General features: G+C 38.6%; 1 long non-coding RNA gene across 1 annotated transcript in view; it reads right to left on the reverse strand.

The window, feature by feature from the left end:
• Positions 1-1,467: 1,467 nt before the first annotated feature.
• The window catches only part of LOC142828965 (uncharacterized), an 80,278-nt gene continuing 65,860 nt past the window's right edge, over positions 1,468-15,885 (reverse strand). Inside the window, exon 5 of the long non-coding RNA XR_012903154.1 lies at positions 1,468-1,573. This is a non-coding gene — a long non-coding RNA (uncharacterized LOC142828965). The remainder of the gene's footprint in view (positions 1,574-15,885) is intronic.

Here is a 15,885-nt window from a genome sequence, read left to right on the forward strand (position 1 = left end):
TCCTGCAGAATGGCTCTGTTGTACCAATGAACCTTTTTGACTACTTATAATATTGACTTCTAGCCAGACATCCAAAAATTGAGACAAACAATCAAACTCCTAAAAGACGTTAAACTTTGATTAACTTTGGTTATTCACCTGTGACCAAATATATATTTAAACCCAGATATCAAAAGATGAAATGCTGAACTGAATATATTTCCAAAATAATTGTATTTTTACCAAGTTTTTCTGAATTAACCCATAGTACTTTAGTATCATAGCCTCATGAAGAATACACGAGGTACCATCTCTCTGTTGTTCTTCAAAATTTATAGAAGGATTATGGCATAAGGCACATAAAACAATTTTGTGGAAGATTTGTAAAGACCAGTTGCCCATTTTTCAAAATCTCCATCCTACAAAACACTCTATTTGAAAGTAGTAAATGCTGAGGTAAGGCATTAGTTGGCCTGCTATTCTTAAAGCCTTCCTGTTTTGCATTTTGGAATATGTTTGCTTTAACTAAACTGGCAAGGATCACTCTCTTGATAATTTTCTTCCTACGCTCTACCAATGAAATTAATTATGTAGCACTTGTGATGAGTACTTGAAATTAAGCCTTCAGACCCCCATTTCCAGTTTCTTTACAAGGCTGCAACAGAAACAAGCAAGGAAATGATATATATTAATAATCTGTAAAACTGAAGGAGTAAATAGCTCTTTTCTCTTTTACTGATTCAGTATCTTGTCTACAAATTAGTGCCCCATAGCCTGGCAATTCATCTTCACTCAGTTCAGTTCTGCACTGCAGGAATACCAGACATCCCAGGGAATTGAAGCATGAAAGCACTTTTTCATGTCACAGCCAGTTTTCCCATGAGCCATAGCTTCACAAATAAAACAAGAATGTATTAGATGCATTTCTGTCTATTTACTTTTAGATCTGTATTATTTTCTCCTCCAAATCTAATGTAAATTAGAATGCACACAGCTCACCAAAGGCTGCAGAATAGCTTCTCTCCTGTGGTCTAAAGTTTACCACCTAAAATATGTTGGCATCTTAACAGTTCCTTATGCCATCCATGGATTGAAGGTTGATTTAGAACTCTGACTTAAATAAACTGTACAGTGAATCAACAGAGTCAAAGTGAGTGTCTTTGCCTCCCAGTTTCCAAAAGAAAGATGTGCAATATCATGAAAACCATGATATCCCATGATACTACCCTTGTTGATAAGCTAAGGATGGAATGTCTATGGAGCTTGATATATTTTCTCTCTAATCAGGAAATTCCTCAAAGTCATGTAGGATAGGGTGGGGAAACTGCCCATGGTTATTAGTTGTAAACCAGATTTTTAGTTTGTGAAGATGTCACCAGCACTAACATTAATACATATAGTTTTTAAAAAAGAAATAAACCTTGTGAAGCATTTTCTTTATTCTGAAAAATGTAAATATATGAGCCATATATCCATATAATCACTCATATTTGAGATAACAGACTTGTTCTGCTTTTTGTCTCAGGTCCTTTTTTCATGAAGAAGGCCTGGTCTTCATGTATTTTGTTAGGAAAACCTCCTTCTGTATTCCAGGCTGCATGTAAAATAAATGAAGAGGGTTCATAAATATGATCAATATGCTTTGTAATAAACACTACAGCAGCAGATGGAAAAGATTAAAAATGGCTTTATTACATGACAGGAAAGTGAACTTGGATGTCCACCAATTGATGAGAATGTGTGCAGAACAGGATAGCAGCTGATGCCAACGTTTCTAAGCCTCCCAGCTGAACTTAAGAAAAAAACAATGATCTGAGAACACAACAATCAAGAAATGTGTAGCAACAACCTTTTCATAGACTGAGCACACATTAACAAATTAAGCTTTATGAGGGTTTAAGACACAACTAACCCCTACGGTTTCAAAAAGAGACATTCAAAGACCTAATTAATTTTTCATTTGTTTTATAGCTTGAGCAGATGTTGCATTTTCACAGATGAGCTCATAGCTGAGATGCCTAAAAAAAAGTCTTTGTTAAAATCCAAAATAAAGTATTTTTCAAAACTCATCCAGAATGAAAGCATAGTCTGAGTGACTGCCGTATTGGATTTACCAGGAATATTGTTCTGGGGATGATAAATCTGCAGTGTATACTCTCCTACCATAATATATTTATGATCTGGCAATTAAAAGAGCCAAGAATGCCCTCATGGCCATAGTAAATGTAAAGGCACACCTAAGATAATCCCCTGGAGTGGACTGGAATTGAAAGACTGAAAGCATCTATTAGTGCTCTGCTATGGAAACTGACACAATCTCAAACTTCTACTGATGACCGAATATTGGCCAACTTACAAAATCAAAATATTGCCATAGCTAAATTAAGCACACACCGTAATTCAATTAAATATAAAGGAGTTCCCTAATGATATATAACTCCCTGATGGAGAATCAGTGTGGATAGCCAAACCTACTGATCAGTTTAGATTAGATAGCAATGTAAAACTAATTGTACTTACAAATGTTATGATTTGCCCATTAAAGGGAACCAAGGTTTTAAAATACACTTACACAATGGTTGCATTAGGCATGAGTAAATGATGAGTGGCCATGGAGAAATCAAGAAGTTAGGTAATATACAGAAAGCTATTAAGTGTGCACATGAAAATTTTGAATTTGACAAGAGAACAGAAAAATTAAGCCACTAACAATAAAAAGTCCCTGGATTTGACACCAAATTTATTATATTGGACCACTGTCAAAAAATGCCCAGAGAACTTATATATGTCTTGGTCATTGTAGATGCTTTCTTCAAACATGTAAAACAATCTGGATAGGAAACAACAAGGCATTTACTACTGGAAGATTCTGCTCAAGCTTAGTGTAGTAAGATGAGGGTCTGGAACATAAGCCCATGTATCATAGGCCTGTAGCCTAGATAACAGTGTAAGTCCTGAAGCCTAGATAACAATGGCCAAGATTTTGCTAATATAAAGGAAAATGAAGTTATGAGCAAGAGGCAGGCCCCTGCTCACAGATATTGGCAAGAACAGGGCTGATATTACAGAAATGCTCTTACCTAAGAGGTACTAAGCATAGGCCGTAAATACATTCCAGAGATGTTGTAACAGAAAACCTTATAAAGAAACATCTTGGTGTCAACACACACCCCACAGATAACAGGAACATACCAAACTAAGTTTAGGACAGGGTCTAAACTGACAGCATGATAGATAGTGATTGAATCCCTATGTAAAAGGTAATGGATGGATCTGGTTACATCAGAGGATGGCAACCTGATATGTCAGGAGTGATGTGAAACTTGTTTGTATCTGTCTATAAAATGTACCCCAAAAAATTGCCTTTATCCAATGGAGAGGACAGTGTCTCATTCCTGTGCTGTGTCTGTGTCCATTGTCAGAGTGTTCATATGCGTAGTGGTTCAGTAGAGCCTACTAACAACTATTATTATACTTTATTTGACAATAAACCTGGCACAATGCTTTCAAACCTTATCTGATTTTGTGGTCTTTGGGGGCTTCCCCAGAATCTGCTGTATTGACTACTTACACAAAGTGCTCCACAGCACACAGGAGGAGCACACGCACACACACAGCCAAATGATTATCATCATTGAAAAGCAAGAGACCTGTCAGAACACTCTGTCAGTGACATCTGACTGCCACATTTACCAATAAAATAATGCATAACATTAGAATAATTATTGGAATAAAACACAAACGTCATATTGCTTATCATCCAGAGTCATCAGAACTGGTAAGAAGAAGTAATAGAACATTAAAGGTTATGCTTATTACATATTCTAAAGAAAATTAAATGTCTGACGTGAAGTCCTAGGGTCTATGACACCCATTTGTTGCATAAATATTAGTAATGAGATGGAAACCAATGGAAAAACTAATCTCTGCTGTCTAGTTTGATTTTGTATTTGGCATAAATATCAAGCATGTGCCACACAGGTGAGAAGTACAGAACACTGTGTGGTTACACAACAGTTAAAATACATTTATGAAGGGAAGGTATACCCAATCAGTCAGTTCAATTGATATTTTTATTCCTACATTTGAAACTATCATTGGATCAATCAAAATTTCATATATACCCAAATATGCTAAACCAGTAGGGTTAAAAAGTCAACCAAGCTTTGGCTTCAGGTCTAGGCAATTACCCCCTGACTTGACAGTATTTGTTGCTAAATTAAACCTACTTTTAAAATCTTCGCTAAAATAGAATATAAATCATTGAATTCACATACAAGCATATTAAATATAGTAAACAATGAAACAGAACAAATATTAAAACTAGTTAACTGGTGAAACGACATACATACAACTGGAGAACATTCATCTGTGTCATTTAGCTTTAAAATAGTTATAAATACAAGTGTTGATAGTTGTATGGAAGCTTATAGTGCATTGTAAAGTATATGTTAAAAATTGGCTTAAGAAATGAAAAAAGGAAAAATAATTGGAGTATACTTTTTTACTCATCATGAAAAATAAGTGTCCCCAAAGTATATTTTAAGAAATCATTTCCTACATACATATATAATTCTTTAAACACCAACTATGCATACATCACACTATGATCTATGTGTCACAAACTTTCATTTGATACTACTCATACTCTTTGCTGATAAATACTCTGAGGCTATGTCTACACTATAGGCTTTTTCAGACAGAGTATGCTAATGAAGCACTCATTAGCATTTGTCATGCTGTCATTTGCATATTCTCTGCCGATGCGTTTTGTGCAAGAGGGTTTTGTGCAAAAACAAGCAGTGTAGACAGGTCCATTTTGCACGAAAAGACCCTTTTGAGCAAGATCTTTATGCCTCAAAAAAGGAGGTATAAGAATCTTGTGCAAAAGGGGTTTTTATTGCGCAAAACAGACCCATCTACACTGCTTGTTTTTGCACAAAACCCTCTTGTGAAAAAAGCATCGGCAGAGAATATGCAAATGACAGTGCAACAAATGCTAATGAGTGCTTCATTAGCATATTCTCTGCTGGCAAAAGCCTGCAGTGTAAACATGGCCTGAGGGTAGTGTATCAGAGTTAATAGGAGCTAGAAGGTTCTCTGCCTTCATTCCACCATTTTCTAATTTTCTATTTTTGCAATCTTAATACAATCTGTGTGCGCGCGCGCATGTGTGTGTATTCATTCTAATTGCAAACCCACATATACCTACATGAACACCATTTCTGTCCCTCACACTCGCCATATCTATGACATTTCATATATATGTCTACACTGCAGTTTTTTTCGGAAGAGGCTTTTCCAACATTTGGCCCATCTACACGGAGCCAAATGTCAGAAAAACCTCCGCTTTTTGGAACATCCCTTATTCCTCATAATATGAGGGATACAGAGATGCTGAAAGAATGCTTCCGCTTTTTCAAAAACTGTTCCGTAAAAATGGAAGCGTTCTTTGGAGTGGCAGAGATTTTCCAGGATACCGGAAGTATAGACATAGCCATAGTGAAGACACAGTGTAGACATAGTGAAAGATACAGTGTAGACATAGCCATAGTGAAGACATGAACAAGGGAATTCAGACTTCAATGTGGATGAGAAAATTATTTTCCTTGTACATTAGACATTAGTTGACCTACTTCATTGTTCAGTGTCTACAAACAGGCTTACACAGGAATCCATTGAACTCCTTTGAGCTTCTGAAATGAAAGTCACCACTAGAAACATCCCTATTATTGTAAGACATTTTTCATTGAAGAAAGAAGTTTATTTGTATATTTTCAGAAAATTAGTTTTTACCATGGAAATGCAGTTGAAGGTCTCTAGATGACATACTGTGACATCCAGTTTTATCATGGATGCATTCATTCATACTGAATTTATTGTAGACCTTACACATAGGAAAGTACATTTTTTCAGCATTTTTAATCTCTCCTAAATTCAACTGTGAATCTATTCTGGTTGCACAATCAGTTGTAAAGGAATTAGCCTACCTGAACTTGAGAATTCAGGAAAGGAAAGGGAGAAAGAACAATGGCAGACTGAAAAAGAAACTTAATTCTTCACACAGATTCACAGTTTTTTCCTGATGTTTTTTGAACGCTTCAGGAAAGAAAGAAAGAAGAAAAAGAGCAGAAATTGGTCCACCTTTGACGATTTCTGGTAAACTGGAGGCTGGGATTAATAAAAAATGACAGATGTACAACATTATCATTTGGCTTCACAACCACAAGAGCAGAACAGAGAAATGCCTAAGAGGCATTATTGAGTACACCCTGCCATGCAACCACAATGAAACATTTGGGGATTCCTCAAATGACACTGAAGACCCATTTAATCTCTATGCCACTCATCTGTTAGCAGGCAAGCTGATATGTGAGTCTCAGTTAGAAGGATTTTGAAAAGTCTGGATATGTTTAATGTAAACAAGTAGCAAATGCAGCAACTAGTCTCTGGAAGTCCATACGATGAGATGTGTCATGCCATAGTTATATGTGAACTAAATTGAGGATAAAATTCTTGAGCTAGGAACGGGTGGAAACAAATTAGAAAATGGAGTTCAAAACAAAACAAAATCAATTAAAAAAACAGATATAAAAATCTTCCAAAAGTGAGTTTGGCACATATGTGTTGACTGATTATCCTGGAGTTTATCTATTATAGGTATTTATATGGTCCCCATCTTGGCAGTATCTGAGCATCTTACAAACTATAATGTATTTCTCCTCTTAGCATACATATTATTAACTAATTAAGAAAACAAAATGTACAAATAAATGCTCAGTTTTCATAAGGAGAAATAGTGTTCCCCCCCCCCCCAAATCTGGAACCTGTGCTAGCCTACATATTCATGAATGGTCGGGACAAAGTCAGAGAGATGTCAAAGTATTAAGATGATACAAAATTATCATAAATAGATGAGTCCAAAGCTTACTGAAAAGACTTACAAAGGGAGCTCACTTGACTGGGTAACAAAATGGCAGATGAAATTTAGTTTTGATGAGTACAAAATACAGAAAATTGAAAAATGTATTTCCAAATATACATATAAAATGATGAGGGCTAAAATAGCTGTTCCCATTCAAGAAAAAGATCCTGGAATCATCATGGAGAGTTCTATAAAAACACTCAATAAGTGTACAGTAGCAGGGGAAAAAAAGCCAACAGACTATTAGGAATCACTAATAGAGAGGTAGCCATGTTAGTCTGATCTTGCTAAAACAAAAGGAAAAACTATGTAGCACTTTAAAGACTAACAAAATGGTTTAATAGGTGATGAGCTTTCGTGGGCCAGACTCACTTCCTCAGATCTGAGATGGAACAATCTGAAGAAGCGGGTCAGGCCCACGAAAGCTCATCACCTATTAAACCGTCTTGTTAGCCTAAAGAGCTACATAGTTTTTCCTTTTGTTTTAGGAATCACTAAGAAAGGGATATATAAGAATATAGTAAATATCATAATGCCAGTACTCAAAAAAATCATGCTATGTTAACACCTAGAATCCTGTCTGTAGCTCTAATTGTTCCATCTCAAACAAAAAACAACAACAACAACAAAACAAAAAAAGAGAGAGAGATTGGAACTGAGAAAGGTACAGAAAAGGGCAACAAAAGTTATTACAGTTATGGTACAGGAAAGCTTCCCCAGGAGGACTGGCTAGGGCTGGGGTGGGACTCTTCATCATCAGAAAGAGGAAAGTAAGAGGGATAGGACAGAAGTCTGTAAAACCATGGCTGGTATGAATCAAGTTGATATTTACTCCTTCACATAACACAAGGACAATTAAATGTAAAGGTAGCTGGTTTAAAACAAAGGATTGCATTTTTTAATACTCCACATAATCTACCTTCAGAATGTATTGCCATAAGATGCTGTGAAGTTCAAAAGTATAATGGGTATTCAAAAAGTATTAGGTAAGATAATAGAGGTTAGGTCAAACAATATCAATCAGCATAGATGTTCAAAGATGCTGCACAAATCACATATCTTATTTCGATCTTATTTTGTAATTGGAGCTGTTTGCACGGCACCATATTTTGAAAATAACCTGCTAGTCCAAAACATCCCTTACTCCTCATGCAATGAGGTTTACAGGAACATCAGAACAACAAGCCTGAAATAACACACTTGCTGTTAAGATGTTGGATACCTATTTCGGGATACAGTGTTTCAACTGCAGATGTAGCCTGAGAAAGCTTTATTTCCACTGCAGATATGACAGTTTCCCAGTAATACCAAGCCTGGAAATGTATCAAATAACTAGGAACTATGGGTATGTCTACACTACAGCGCTAATTTGAACTAACTTATTTCGAATTAGTTAATTTGAAATAACGCATCTAGACCCAAAAACTAATTCGAATTAGCATTTTGCTAATTCGAAATAGCACGTCCACATTGAGTGGACCCTGAATCGAAGGTAAGACTGGCCAGAACCAGTTCCTACCCTTATGCCTCACTTTAAAGCAAGAACAAGGAGTTTTGTGGCACCTTAGGGCATGTCTAGACTACATGGCTCCATCGACAGAGCCATGTAAACTAGTGTACCCGACTTAGTCAATGAAGTGGGGATTTAAATAATCCCTGCTTCATTAAAATAAAAACTGCAGCTGTGCTGTGCCGATAATCAGCTGATCTAGCACAGTGCGGCAATCTAGATGCAGATCGGTCGACAAGGGAAGCCTTTGTTGACCACTCCCTTATTTGTCGTGAAACGGGGTTTATGGGATTGGTCGACAAAGGCCTCCCTTGTTTAGACTACTGCACTGTGCCGGATCAGCTGGTTGTCGGCACAGTGCGGTGGCTATTTTTATTTTAATGAAGCGGGGATTATTTAAATCCCCACTTCATTGACTATGTCGGGTACACTAGTTTACATGGCTCTGTTGACGGAGCCATATAGTCTAGACATACCCTCAGTCTCTAAGGGTATGTCTACACAGCAAAGTTATTTCAAAATAACAGCCGTTATTTCAAAAAGCTTTACTAGCATCTACATAGCCAAACAGCTATTTCGAAATTAAATCAAAATAGCTGAGCACTTATTCCACGAGGAATAATGCCAAATTTGAAATAGCTATTTTGAAATACAGGTAGTCCCCGAGTTACACGGATCTGACTTATGTCGGATCCGCAGTTACGAACGGGGCTTTTCTCGCCTCAGAGGACGGGAGTGGCGGGACGCCTAGATGCGCCGCGGTCCCGCCGCCTGCGTCCTCCGGGGCGAGAAAAGTTGTTCCGCGTCTCCCTGGTCTGCTGGGGGGGGAGCCCCCAACAGACAAGGGAGATGCAGAGCAAAGCCGCGGAGCACGCGGGCAGTGGGACAGCCCCGACCTACCCGGCAGCACCCCAGCTGCTCTGTCCCAGGCGTCCAAATTCGGCCGCTGTTGAAACTGATCAGCGGCTGATTCCAGGAAGCCCAGGGCAGAGCAACTCTGCCTCAGGCTTCCTGTAGTCAGCCGCTAGTCAGTTTCAGCAGCGGCTGAATCTGGACGCCAGTTCCGACTTACATACAAATTCAACTTAAGAACAAACCTACAGTCCCTATCTTGTACGTAACCCAGGGACTGCCTGTAAGTGCTGTGTAGACACTTATATCAAAATAAGGGGGCCTTCAGCCTTCCCAGGGTGCCTTGGTGGCCACTCCAGCTTTAACCAAGAACACTCCTCTCCCTCTCCCCTCCCTGGAGCCCTTAAAGGGATTTACTCTGGCCACAGTGCCTGTGCCAGCTCCAAGCCTGCCATCCCAGAGCCAGCAGTCACTGCCCCGACCCAGTGGCCCCAAAACATGAGCCAGCAAGCCACTGGCAGCTAGCTCTCCAGGGTAAAGATCATGGACTTATTCAAGTTTGGAGGGGGTTGCCCCCAACATCCATGATCTCCGCACTAGACAGATAAATGTGGCCATCTATGGCACGATAGCTGCCAGCCTGGCCACCAAAGGCCATATGCGAACCAGGAGAAGGCTTGCATGAAAATCAAGATGGTCCGGCAAGACCCCCAACCATGAGCCCTGAGCTTCCCCTTCCCCTTCCTTCCCCCTTCCAGCTCTCTCCTCCCAGGTTTTCCCCTCCCCTCTTCCACCCTCTCTCCTGTCCTCTCCCGCCTCCTTTTCCCCGTCTCCCCACAGTTTCATTCCCCCTCCCCAGTTGTGTTGAATAAAGAGAGTTTGTGTTCATGAAAATACATGTATTTTATTGGACATCAGGAAGGGGGATTAGGAAGGGATAAGTGGAAGGATGTGAGGGAGGAATGAGGCACAAATCCCCACTGGGGCAGACCAGGGAGGCTCTTAGTGCTCCTCAGGGTGAAAGCTCTCCCACAGGGCCTCCTGGATACTGACAGCCCCCGATGGACCTCCCAGAGGGCAGCCTGCAACAAATGCACCCAGGCTCGCAACAACGCATTCAGGAGAAGTACCAGAGTGCCCAGGGGCAGCTTTGGTTCCATGTTGCAGAGTGCTGTGGTGTCCCAAGTGAGGGCAACCAGAGCACGCACAGACACAAATGCTTTGCTGTCCCTCATCGAGGTAGGCAAGCAATCAGGAAAAGCTGAGAACTGGCTGCCTGGGGTGTGGCTCCCTTTAAGCACAAGCCCCAGATCGCCTCAGGCAACAGCCACACAAAGTAACTCCTGACCTGATGCCCTGCTGGACCTGGTTCTGGCTGGCCTTAAATGCGATTCAGCGTCTGCTCAGTGTGGACGCACTATTTCAAAATAGCAAAATGCTATGTATTTGTCTCTGTTTAAAATTCCCACCCATTGACAGATGAAGACAGAACTACTCTAACATTCTCCTTTTGTCTATTTTTTAAATTAAATAGGATTAAGATTGTATATGCATATTCTTGTCTGAGCTTCTAGGTTCTTTTACATCTAAATATCTACTGAACATACATAAATTAACCTGCAAAATGTGTTATAATTTAGAGACTGACATCCATATGAAGTCAGTAAATACAGAGTAAAAACAAATGTGGTCCTTAATTCATCTTATTGGGTCTAGCTATTTCAGCATATATGGTACCTTAAGGAAGACTTTTTCTTGTTTTGGGGTCCCTTCTCTTCCAGAATACCATTCCAAAGCAATATACTTGGGATTAATGAAATACATGTAATCATTATCAGATACTGGAGAAATTAGAGGTGACATTCAGGTTTTGGTTCAGCAAGTATATCACAACTTGAACCCAGCCACAAACTCTGCTTCAATTCAATGGCATTTGCATTGTAATTGTCATCACCTCTTATCATTACGGTATGCCTTAAAAACAGAGTCCCCAAAACGTCAGCATTCAATCTGACAGGCTAAAACACAGCTGGTTTATGTTCCAGCCTGAATAATTTGCTCACCTCTTAAAACAGAGAATAGTCTCAGATCCAGATGGCAACAGGTTAATGTTCCTTATTTTTTTTATTTTACACATGAAAGTGTATATAAACGATTTAACATCTGTATTGTATCTTTGCTTTATTTTCATTACAGATGATGACCTCATTCTTCAGTTTCCCTGGTACCTACCTTTCCTGATTATTAATAAAACCAAACTCAGTGAGTGGTCACATCTGGATTATTGTATCTGAAGATCAATGGTGGAGCAAAGGGAGAGGTCAGATACCAACATTACAAATCAAAAGTTATAGTACGTGAAATGGTTTCTGTGTTGCGGAAATCCATATATTCCAGATGTCAAACAAGTACACCTTCACTAAACACCCACTGGAGCTGAATGCTGCTAGGAATTCAAATTTGGATGTTACACACAAACTGTAAAAAAAAAAAAAAAAGAGTGGTATTGAGGCCAATGTTGGGATTGGGGAGAATATGTTAATTTTAACCAGCTTGACATATTTTACTTGGAAATAAAAGTTCAAGTTGACTGTAGCAACTGAGATAGAAAAGCAGAGGGTCAGAGGCTATGGAGGAACATATGCAATTAGCTGTGCTAATGGGTCCTAATGGATATTTTTGAAGGGATCTACCCTGTAGTGCACAGGCTCCTGTTTACCCTTCCAATGCACAAATTGTTCGACTTTCTGCCTGCCCTTTAGTCTCAATCTGAAAACATGGACATACATGATCAACATCATTCCCTATCAAAACAGAAGGCAAAGAAGAGAAGAGGCACTGAAAGAAAAGAGGCAGGAAAACAGCACAAAATGCTTGTTCTTGTTTGTATTCTCTGGCCTCCCCTGCTCTGAACAAAGTTGTGAAATTTAGCATAAGAGGGAGGAAAAACTCAGAATGCTTTTAAAACACACAAGAAATTCTAGTCTGAAATTTTCCTGTGACTATCACTCTAGGAAAATGCTCACTAAACAATTGCTTTTTTACGGTGCATCATGATACTGACTGAGGGCTGTTAGTGCAAATGTAACATAAAAGTGAAATAAAATTAACTATTGAGTCCAATGTTGTCATATATATTACTCATCTCTCTTTAAGTAAGGGAGAAGAGAGAGCTTTCAGTACATGCTGAAAATCTTAAACAAAGGCTCTTGTACCCCAGAAAAAGAAGCCCCTGCACTAGCATTATTAGAGTATTAAATATTTGTTTGGGGGAGGAGAGGGATAATCTACTTCTGTTCCACCTAAAAACATGTATCTAAAGACGTATACAGATTCAGTCTGTGCAATAAGTAAACATCAGGTTATAGAAAGAAGCAGAGAACACTGATACAGCTTCACTACAAAGTTCATATTCTCTTTTCAAATGAAAGGAAGCGTGTCTAATACAAAAGTAGAGGAAAGCCTCTTTTGTCTGACTGGCTGGGGGTAAGGTCATATTAATAGTTAAACAAAATACTCCTTTCTGTTCCCTTATTTAAAATTTTCAATCTACCTAGTAATTATTATCAACGTCTTAAGGAAACTCATATTGTTCTATTGATTAACAGTAGCTTCATTTTCCAATTATTTCTATAATGAGTTTAGTGGCAATGACCCAGAAAATGGACAAAGACCTCACTATGGATTAATGTTAATTTGGTGTAAATTGTTATTTTTCCCCTCTTTCCAGCAAATGATGATGATAGATTCCTACTGTTAATTAATCAAAACTTCTCAACATAGAGTTCACCAGGTGGAAATAATTAACAGTTAATTGTTTCCTGTTTATTATTCTTCAGGGAGGTAAACAACAAAGACTAGATTTGTTCCACAGTACTTACTATAAAGCTCCCTGATAAATAAATCAAAGACAGAAATATTGTTATAGATATCAATATTTGTGCTTGTGTAATTGTTTTATGAGACAATGCTTAAGGAAAAGAACTGCTAATTTTCCTTCAAGAAAAAAAAAATACAAGCAGGTGTGAATATTTGACATTTGTTTCATCTTCATTCTTCTTTCTTTGTGTTTATTGTTTCTACACGGCTTAACTGATTGACAAAAACTAACAAAAGAACAACAAAAACAGGTCTTTTCCCGGATGGAACAACTTTCAGTGATGAATCGCAGATCAATAACAGTTTTATGGTGCATCTGCATTTTGATCATGACAATGGCACTTAAAGTTTGACAACAAAAAAAACACCGCACCAGAATCCTCTTATATAATCCACTCTAGCTAACATGTTTTGCATTTTGTATTTTTTCTTTAATTGATTAAAAATATACTGACTGGATATTTTCTCAATTTCAAAATAAAAATGACTAATGCTTCTGAGAAAATTCATTGAAAGCTCTTCCCAAAATGACAGTCTATACTCTACCTTCCTACACCATCTCCCTCAGTCAAAAGCTTTAACACTAAGATATGTCTTGTAGCATCCCCTAAATAAACAAACTTGAGCTTTTGACAAGTTAAAGGAGAGAATTAATTCCAAAATTAAAGCTCCTCTCCTCCCCCACACGGAGCATGACCTGTATCCCAGAAAACTGCCATCCCACTAGTACTAAAAGAGACATGACAACAAGAGTTGGGCAAGGTTGGGCCCAGTGTGAAAAACAGACTTTTATGGGATTGTCTAGCGCCTTCTCCTGCCTAAGTGGTTGGCACTGTAGTGGCTGCATGCCTCACTCCTGCCAGCCACTGCCACCTGGCTGCACTGAGCACAGTGTCACCAACAGGCACTCAGGGCTTGTGGGAAGGTGGGAAAGGGCAACTCCACGCTCCCAGAAGGTGCAGAGTTTGGGGCAGAAGGGGTACGGGTGGGTGAACATGACATTCTGCTTCACCCCAGCTCTTAGTGCTGCTCAGAGCACATCTCTTTCTTCCCACCACCCCCTCAGTCCTTACAGCTGCCTGGAGCAGCTGCGCAGCCCTCCAGCAGCAATTTAAAGGTTACAGGACTGAGGGTGCCACCACAGCTAAAGAAGCAGTGGGGAGGACAGACCTCCGGGTCCTTTTGAATTATTAGCCCCCAGGCAATTGACCCCATCAGAGGCCCTGATTGTGCATACTGCAGTATAAAAGTGCCAATGAGTAGCAGCATCTGTTAATACAGATATTCCAAAAGACCCCGTGATTAAAAAAACGTCACTAACAAAAGTTGAGCATAGAGGAAGCAGATGTTACCGCTACAATATCATCTACCAGCCAGCATCACCATTTTATCTGTATTGAGACTCAACCAACTTACTCTCATTTAAGCCTCTATTTCAGCTAGTCACTGGGAAAGAAAAGTTACCACAGAGATTTATCTATCTGTTTAAGATGAAAAAGAAATGGATTTGAGTGCTGCCATTATAACACATGGCCTCACACCTTAGAACTTTTTTTTAATCTTCCCCAATGGGCTCACATACGTATGAAAAAGGAAAGATAACAGAACTAAACCCTACTATAACCTACCTTAGACAGCCATTGGCACAGAAAAGCAGTTATCCCTTACCCTTTACGTTTTCTCCTAAAAGAAAGTTCAGAGCCCCTTCCATTAATCTTCACATGCTTACAGAAGTGTATAGCCAACCAATAGAACTTCATGTCAATAGAATCAAAGGGCTAACAGAATTAGCAAGGAAAATAGAATTGGCATTGCTTGAGGGAGACCAATGAAATGCATCAAAATATACACCTATCTCCAATAACAGTCTATTCATCTGCAGTATATTTAATCTCAGTACAATTCAAAATATGATACCTGTTGGCTGGTTTTAATAAAACTTCCTACTTGAGTCAAATCACAAGGATATAATATTTTCCACCTACAAGTGAAATCTGGCCTGTTTTGATTTCAAACACAGCTTTTCATTACCACCGTGCTTTAAGTTTGCTATGGGTAAAATCAAATCTATTCCCAGGATTATTTCAGAAAAAGGCGTTATTATTTTCATAGAAGTTTTACCATTTTCATAACAAAACATGTTATCTTATATCATTAAATCATATGGGAAAAGGGTACATTTTCAGAATTAGTAACTTTTTTTTGTTAGACACAAAAAGGGAAAAATTCAGAAAAATGAGAAGAAACCATAAATTTGGCAAAACTATTAGATTTTGTTTAAAAACATATCCCAACTGATTTTTCTGAGCTTTTATAGTTTTCTGAAAACCTGATCTTGAAGAAAAATATCTAGGGCTAAAATCATTTCCCCAAATATCTATTGGGAGGGGGGAGATTAGATAATGTTAATTGACTTTATTTAAATGTGAAAAATATTTGATTTATCTTCATGTAAAAAAATCTGCTGTGTATCTTGGAAAAAACATTTATGCTGGTTTTAAGGCTTCTGGATTCAAGTAAAAACATCAATAAGTAAAAACATCAACAATAGTTTGAAAGTCAAGTCCTCAGTGGTTGCTGCATTGGCCTCTTCTCAAGATCACAGCGTGACTAAGAGAGAGATTGAAATGACCTTTTGTGACCAGCTAGATCCTTCTATCCTTGTCCCATATATGGGGCTGTTCTGACAGTTGTGAATCACTGGGACTTTGGAACACCCAAACCATGTTCTCCTTCTCAT

This window comes from Pelodiscus sinensis, chromosome 4, assembly GCF_049634645.1.
Source record: "Pelodiscus sinensis isolate JC-2024 chromosome 4, ASM4963464v1, whole genome shotgun sequence".
Lineage (NCBI taxonomy): Eukaryota > Metazoa > Chordata > Testudines > Trionychidae > Pelodiscus > Pelodiscus sinensis.